At 52.4% G+C, this 6,067-nt stretch overlaps 13 non-coding genes across 13 annotated transcripts; 10 read left to right on the top strand and 3 right to left on the bottom strand.

The window, feature by feature from the left end:
* Positions 1–244: 244 nt before the first annotated feature.
* Positions 245–316, bottom strand: Trnag-ucc. Its single transcript has one exon. It is a non-coding gene; the product is annotated as a tRNA-Gly (tRNA).
* A 336-nt stretch (positions 317–652) lies between these two features.
* Trnag-gcc lies at positions 653–723 on the top strand. Its single transcript has one exon. It is a non-coding gene; the product is annotated as a tRNA-Gly (tRNA).
* A 295-nt stretch (positions 724–1,018) lies between these two features.
* Trnam-cau lies at positions 1,019–1,091 on the top strand. The gene has a single exon. It is a non-coding gene; the product is annotated as a tRNA-Met (tRNA).
* A 456-nt stretch (positions 1,092–1,547) lies between these two features.
* On the top strand, positions 1,548–1,619 carry Trnae-uuc. The gene has a single exon. It is a non-coding gene; the product is annotated as a tRNA-Glu (tRNA).
* A 256-nt stretch (positions 1,620–1,875) lies between these two features.
* On the top strand, positions 1,876–1,949 carry Trnai-aau. The gene has a single exon. It is a non-coding gene; the product is annotated as a tRNA-Ile (tRNA).
* Positions 1,950–2,702: 753 nt separating this feature from the next.
* On the bottom strand, positions 2,703–2,774 carry Trnag-ucc. The gene has a single exon. It is a non-coding gene; the product is annotated as a tRNA-Gly (tRNA).
* Positions 2,775–3,110: 336 nt separating this feature from the next.
* On the top strand, positions 3,111–3,181 carry Trnag-gcc. The gene has a single exon. It is a non-coding gene; the product is annotated as a tRNA-Gly (tRNA).
* A 295-nt stretch (positions 3,182–3,476) lies between these two features.
* On the top strand, positions 3,477–3,549 carry Trnam-cau. The gene has a single exon. It is a non-coding gene; the product is annotated as a tRNA-Met (tRNA).
* Positions 3,550–4,005: 456 nt separating this feature from the next.
* On the top strand, positions 4,006–4,077 carry Trnae-uuc. The gene has a single exon. It is a non-coding gene; the product is annotated as a tRNA-Glu (tRNA).
* Positions 4,078–4,333: 256 nt separating this feature from the next.
* Positions 4,334–4,407, top strand: Trnai-aau. The gene has a single exon. It is a non-coding gene; the product is annotated as a tRNA-Ile (tRNA).
* Positions 4,408–5,160: 753 nt separating this feature from the next.
* Trnag-ucc lies at positions 5,161–5,232 on the bottom strand. Its single transcript has one exon. It is a non-coding gene; the product is annotated as a tRNA-Gly (tRNA).
* Positions 5,233–5,568: 336 nt separating this feature from the next.
* On the top strand, positions 5,569–5,639 carry Trnag-gcc. The gene has a single exon. It is a non-coding gene; the product is annotated as a tRNA-Gly (tRNA).
* A 295-nt stretch (positions 5,640–5,934) lies between these two features.
* Trnam-cau lies at positions 5,935–6,007 on the top strand. Its single transcript has one exon. It is a non-coding gene; the product is annotated as a tRNA-Met (tRNA).
* The last annotated feature ends 60 nt before the right edge of the window (positions 6,008–6,067 follow it).

Here is a 6,067-nt window from a genome sequence, read left to right as displayed (position 1 = left end):
GCATAAGTAATGTGGTGACCGCCTCGCCATACCTCTCTCAGTCGTTTCGCGTGCTTGTCCTCTTGATATAGGCCGATTGGAGAGCGTCAGCTCTCGCGTCAGCTGAGCAAAGTCGAGACAAGTCGAGACTCAAGGGGAATCGACGCACACACTGTAGGGTGGCCTGCAGCGAGTAAGAGGGGGAAAGAAAAATTAATATAAAGACGCGTGGCAAAAGTACTCATACGCAAAAGTAAAAGACGGCTGCGGTGGCCGGGAATCGAACCCGGATCAACTGCTTGGAAGGCAACTATGCTGACCATTACACCACCACCGCACGGTTTCCGTCCGCGCACGCCGCGCTGTGTCTGCTTCCCGCCTGTCGGCGGCGGCTCAAGGTGGTCGTAGCTGTAGGCGCATTACGGGGTAGGCGAGCGCATCCAGACAGCGTCTCTACGCACATTTCGCGTCCTTTGGCAAGAGTCGTCGCGTGCGTGCGCCGCAAGAGTACTTAGGCGATCGCGTTCGGGCGTCATTTTTAAGCAGTGCAGTGCAGTTCAGGATTCAGCGTGTGTAGCATTCTCTCGAGAGGATGCGACGGCGCTGGACGGCAGTCCCACTTTCCCCTCAGACGTCTGCCGCGGAAAGCACCAGGAAGCTGTGAACTAGCTGAGCATCGGTGGTTCAGTGGTAGAATGCTCGCCTGCCACGCGGGCGGCCCGGGTTCAATTTCCGGCCGATGCATCATTTTGTTTTTTCTCCGATAGTGGTGCTGCGTGTCTTTCGCACTCGAACTGCGTGAGCCATGAGACTGAACCGCGGGATTTCCGTGTGGGAATAACCAAACATGCAGCGCGCACGACTGCTCGTTTGAACTGTTGTGCGCTATTGTACATACTGGCGTCGGCCTAGCATCGCAAGTTGCCTGTCGCGCCGGGAATGCACGTGTAGCAACAGAAAAAAATGAGCCAGGAAGTGCAGACTCTCTACCACTGGTATTTGGTACTTACCGAGATTCCAGAATGCGTGGCCATCACCTGCCTCGGTAGCGCAGTAGGCAGCGCGTAAGTCTCATAATCTTAAGGTCGTGAGTTCGATCCTCACCCGGGGCATTTAATTTACTTTCGTCCACACCTAAATCGACGGCTCTGGGGTTTGCGAAGGAGCGAAACACTTTGTACATTGTTATCCTCAAGGCTTCAACGACTCAGCGTGATAATGTTTACTTCCCGTTATTACTACTTGCAGTTCTTATGTAAAATTTTCAAGGAAAAAAGTACTAGTAATAAAACTGAATTTCGTACGATATAACGTGTAAAGTCACACAATGTATGACCTGCTGTATGATGACAGGCAGCAGGTATTTACTTGCGAAATAAGTAAATAAATATTACTACTTACAGCTTTGCTTTTCCTCCTACCCCTGTAACAACGAGGCATAAAGCAATGGATTGTGACTTTTGCCATGCGCGCCTCGCCATGGGCGCGCGAAAAGATGCTCGCAAACAGGGAAAGTGCGACACGGAAAGCGAGTGGACCGGGTGTAAACCCCGAAGGAAATGCGCGCGTCCGGTGTGGTCTAGTGGCTAGGATACCTGGCTTTCACCCAGGAGGCCCGGGTTCGATTCCCGGTACCGGAACGGAATTTTTCGGCAAAAGTCACGACAAGTTTTGACCCTGCGAAAGGCTGTTTCACGTCCTCCTCGCATTATAGCTACTGGTTCATAAACGTCAGCTGAAAACAGTCGAGAGAAACGGGCACGCAATGAAATTACTACGAGCAGCGGAATAAAGGGAGAAGAGACGCTGGTCCACTGTTGGGCTGCTACCATAGAAATGTTACATGGCAATACGCAGAGCTATTCCCGCGAAGCGATGGAAGACTGTCTGCACCGAGGCCCGTTAGCTCAGTCGGTTAGAGCGTCGTGCTAATAACGGGAAGGTCGTGGGTTCGATCCCCCCACGGGCCACTACGATTTCACTCTTTCAAAAAGGCAACGCCGATTTCGGCGGGGAAGTATGCTAACAAAGAAATCGTCACATTGTGTGGGAGCTGATAGGGGACCAGAACGCGACTTGTCGGGACGCGCTAAAACACTTCACTGGTCACAGCACGGTGAACACACAGTTCCTCGTCCGATCACCGCTACTGCGCGAAGCTGGGCGTTGTCAGTGCTTGGGCGGGTGACCGCCTGCGAACACAGGGCACTGCCGACAGTTTCAATTCGTATTTCTCTTTCCTCTTCGGTTTCGGAGCTGCAGCGCTATTCGGTCAAGGGCACTGGCGCCACGTTTTGCCTCTCGGTATGCCAAGTCGCGCCGTGCGGCCACAGTGAAATGAAGGAGCGTGTTGTAAAATTTTCAACAAAGAAAAAAAAAAAAAAAAAAAAGAAGTGTACTAGTAATAAAACTGAATTTGTCTGACAGAACATGTAACATCAGACAATACATGATAACAGGCAGCAGGTATTTACTTGAGGCATAAGTAATGTGGTGACCGCCTCGCCATACCTCTCTCAGTCGTTTCGCGTGCTTGTCCTCTTGATATAGGCCGATTGGAGAGCGTCAGCTCTCGCGTCAGCTGAGCAAAGTCGAGACAAGTCGAGACTCAAGGGGAATCGACGCACACACTGTAGGGTGGCCTGCAGCGAGTAAGAGGGGGAAAGAAAAATTAATATAAAGACGCGTGGCAAAAGTACTCATACGCAAAAGTAAAAGACGGCTGCGGTGGCCGGGAATCGAACCCGGATCAACTGCTTGGAAGGCAACTATGCTGACCATTACACCACCACCGCACGGTTTCCGTCCGCGCACGCCGCGCTGTGTCTGCTTCCCGCCTGTCGGCGGCGGCTCAAGGTGGTCGTAGCTGTAGGCGCATTACGGGGTAGGCGAGCGCATCCAGACAGCGTCTCTACGCACATTTCGCGTCCTTTGGCAAGAGTCGTCGCGTGCGTGCGCCGCAAGAGTACTTAGGCGATCGCGTTCGGGCGTCATTTTTAAGCAGTGCAGTGCAGTTCAGGATTCAGCGTGTGTAGCATTCTCTCGAGAGGATGCGACGGCGCTGGACGGCAGTCCCACTTTCCCCTCAGACGTCTGCCGCGGAAAGCACCAGGAAGCTGTGAACTAGCTGAGCATCGGTGGTTCAGTGGTAGAATGCTCGCCTGCCACGCGGGCGGCCCGGGTTCAATTTCCGGCCGATGCATCATTTTGTTTTTTCTCCGATAGTGGTGCTGCGTGTCTTTCGCACTCGAACTGCGTGAGCCATGAGACTGAACCGCGGGATTTCCGTGTGGGAATAACCAAACATGCAGCGCGCACGACTGCTCGTTTGAACTGTTGTGCGCTATTGTACATACTGGCGTCGGCCTAGCATCGCAAGTTGCCTGTCGCGCCGGGAATGCACGTGTAGCAACAGAAAAAAATGAGCCAGGAAGTGCAGACTCTCTACCACTGGTATTTGGTACTTACCGAGATTCCAGAATGCGTGGCCATCACCTGCCTCGGTAGCGCAGTAGGCAGCGCGTAAGTCTCATAATCTTAAGGTCGTGAGTTCGATCCTCACCCGGGGCATTTAATTTACTTTCGTCCACACCTAAATCGACGGCTCTGGGGTTTGCGAAGGAGCGAAACACTTTGTACATTGTTATCCTCAAGGCTTCAACGACTCAGCGTGATAATGTTTACTTCCCGTTATTACTACTTGCAGTTCTTATGTAAAATTTTCAAGGAAAAAAGTACTAGTAATAAAACTGAATTTCGTACGATATAACGTGTAAAGTCACACAATGTATGACCTGCTGTATGATGACAGGCAGCAGGTATTTACTTGCGAAATAAGTAAATAAATATTACTACTTACAGCTTTGCTTTTCCTCCTACCCCTGTAACAACGAGGCATAAAGCAATGGATTGTGACTTTTGCCATGCGCGCCTCGCCATGGGCGCGCGAAAAGATGCTCGCAAACAGGGAAAGTGCGACACGGAAAGCGAGTGGACCGGGTGTAAACCCCGAAGGAAATGCGCGCGTCCGGTGTGGTCTAGTGGCTAGGATACCTGGCTTTCACCCAGGAGGCCCGGGTTCGATTCCCGGTACCGGAACGGAATTTTTCGGCAAAAGTCACGACAAGTTTTGACCCTGCGAAAGGCTGTTTCACGTCCTCCTCGCATTATAGCTACTGGTTCATAAACGTCAGCTGAAAACAGTCGAGAGAAACGGGCACGCAATGAAATTACTACGAGCAGCGGAATAAAGGGAGAAGAGACGCTGGTCCACTGTTGGGCTGCTACCATAGAAATGTTACATGGCAATACGCAGAGCTATTCCCGCGAAGCGATGGAAGACTGTCTGCACCGAGGCCCGTTAGCTCAGTCGGTTAGAGCGTCGTGCTAATAACGGGAAGGTCGTGGGTTCGATCCCCCCACGGGCCACTACGATTTCACTCTTTCAAAAAGGCAACGCCGATTTCGGCGGGGAAGTATGCTAACAAAGAAATCGTCACATTGTGTGGGAGCTGATAGGGGACCAGAACGCGACTTGTCGGGACGCGCTAAAACACTTCACTGGTCACAGCACGGTGAACACACAGTTCCTCGTCCGATCACCGCTACTGCGCGAAGCTGGGCGTTGTCAGTGCTTGGGCGGGTGACCGCCTGCGAACACAGGGCACTGCCGACAGTTTCAATTCGTATTTCTCTTTCCTCTTCGGTTTCGGAGCTGCAGCGCTATTCGGTCAAGGGCACTGGCGCCACGTTTTGCCTCTCGGTATGCCAAGTCGCGCCGTGCGGCCACAGTGAAATGAAGGAGCGTGTTGTAAAATTTTCAACAAAGAAAAAAAAAAAAAAAAAAAAGAAGTGTACTAGTAATAAAACTGAATTTGTCTGACAGAACATGTAACATCAGACAATACATGATAACAGGCAGCAGGTATTTACTTGAGGCATAAGTAATGTGGTGACCGCCTCGCCATACCTCTCTCAGTCGTTTCGCGTGCTTGTCCTCTTGATATAGGCCGATTGGAGAGCGTCAGCTCTCGCGTCAGCTGAGCAAAGTCGAGACAAGTCGAGACTCAAGGGGAATCGACGCACACACTGTAGGGTGGCCTGCAGCGAGTAAGAGGGGGAAAGAAAAATTAATATAAAGACGCGTGGCAAAAGTACTCATACGCAAAAGTAAAAGACGGCTGCGGTGGCCGGGAATCGAACCCGGATCAACTGCTTGGAAGGCAACTATGCTGACCATTACACCACCACCGCACGGTTTCCGTCCGCGCACGCCGCGCTGTGTCTGCTTCCCGCCTGTCGGCGGCGGCTCAAGGTGGTCGTAGCTGTAGGCGCATTACGGGGTAGGCGAGCGCATCCAGACAGCGTCTCTACGCACATTTCGCGTCCTTTGGCAAGAGTCGTCGCGTGCGTGCGCCGCAAGAGTACTTAGGCGATCGCGTTCGGGCGTCATTTTTAAGCAGTGCAGTGCAGTTCAGGATTCAGCGTGTGTAGCATTCTCTCGAGAGGATGCGACGGCGCTGGACGGCAGTCCCACTTTCCCCTCAGACGTCTGCCGCGGAAAGCACCAGGAAGCTGTGAACTAGCTGAGCATCGGTGGTTCAGTGGTAGAATGCTCGCCTGCCACGCGGGCGGCCCGGGTTCAATTTCCGGCCGATGCATCATTTTGTTTTTTCTCCGATAGTGGTGCTGCGTGTCTTTCGCACTCGAACTGCGTGAGCCATGAGACTGAACCGCGGGATTTCCGTGTGGGAATAACCAAACATGCAGCGCGCACGACTGCTCGTTTGAACTGTTGTGCGCTATTGTACATACTGGCGTCGGCCTAGCATCGCAAGTTGCCTGTCGCGCCGGGAATGCACGTGTAGCAACAGAAAAAAATGAGCCAGGAAGTGCAGACTCTCTACCACTGGTATTTGGTACTTACCGAGATTCCAGAATGCGTGGCCATCACCTGCCTCGGTAGCGCAGTAGGCAGCGCGTAAGTCTCATAATCTTAAGGTCGTGAGTTCGATCCTCACCCGGGGCATTTAATTTACTTTCGTCCACACCTAAATCGACGGCTCTGGGGTTTGCGAAGGAGCGAAAC

This window comes from Schistocerca americana, unplaced genomic scaffold, assembly GCF_021461395.2.
Source record: "Schistocerca americana isolate TAMUIC-IGC-003095 unplaced genomic scaffold, iqSchAmer2.1 HiC_scaffold_1049, whole genome shotgun sequence".
Lineage (NCBI taxonomy): Eukaryota > Metazoa > Arthropoda > Insecta > Orthoptera > Acrididae > Schistocerca > Schistocerca americana.
Note: the sequence above shows the minus strand (reverse complement) of the source record. Positions and strands in the feature narration are given on the sequence as shown.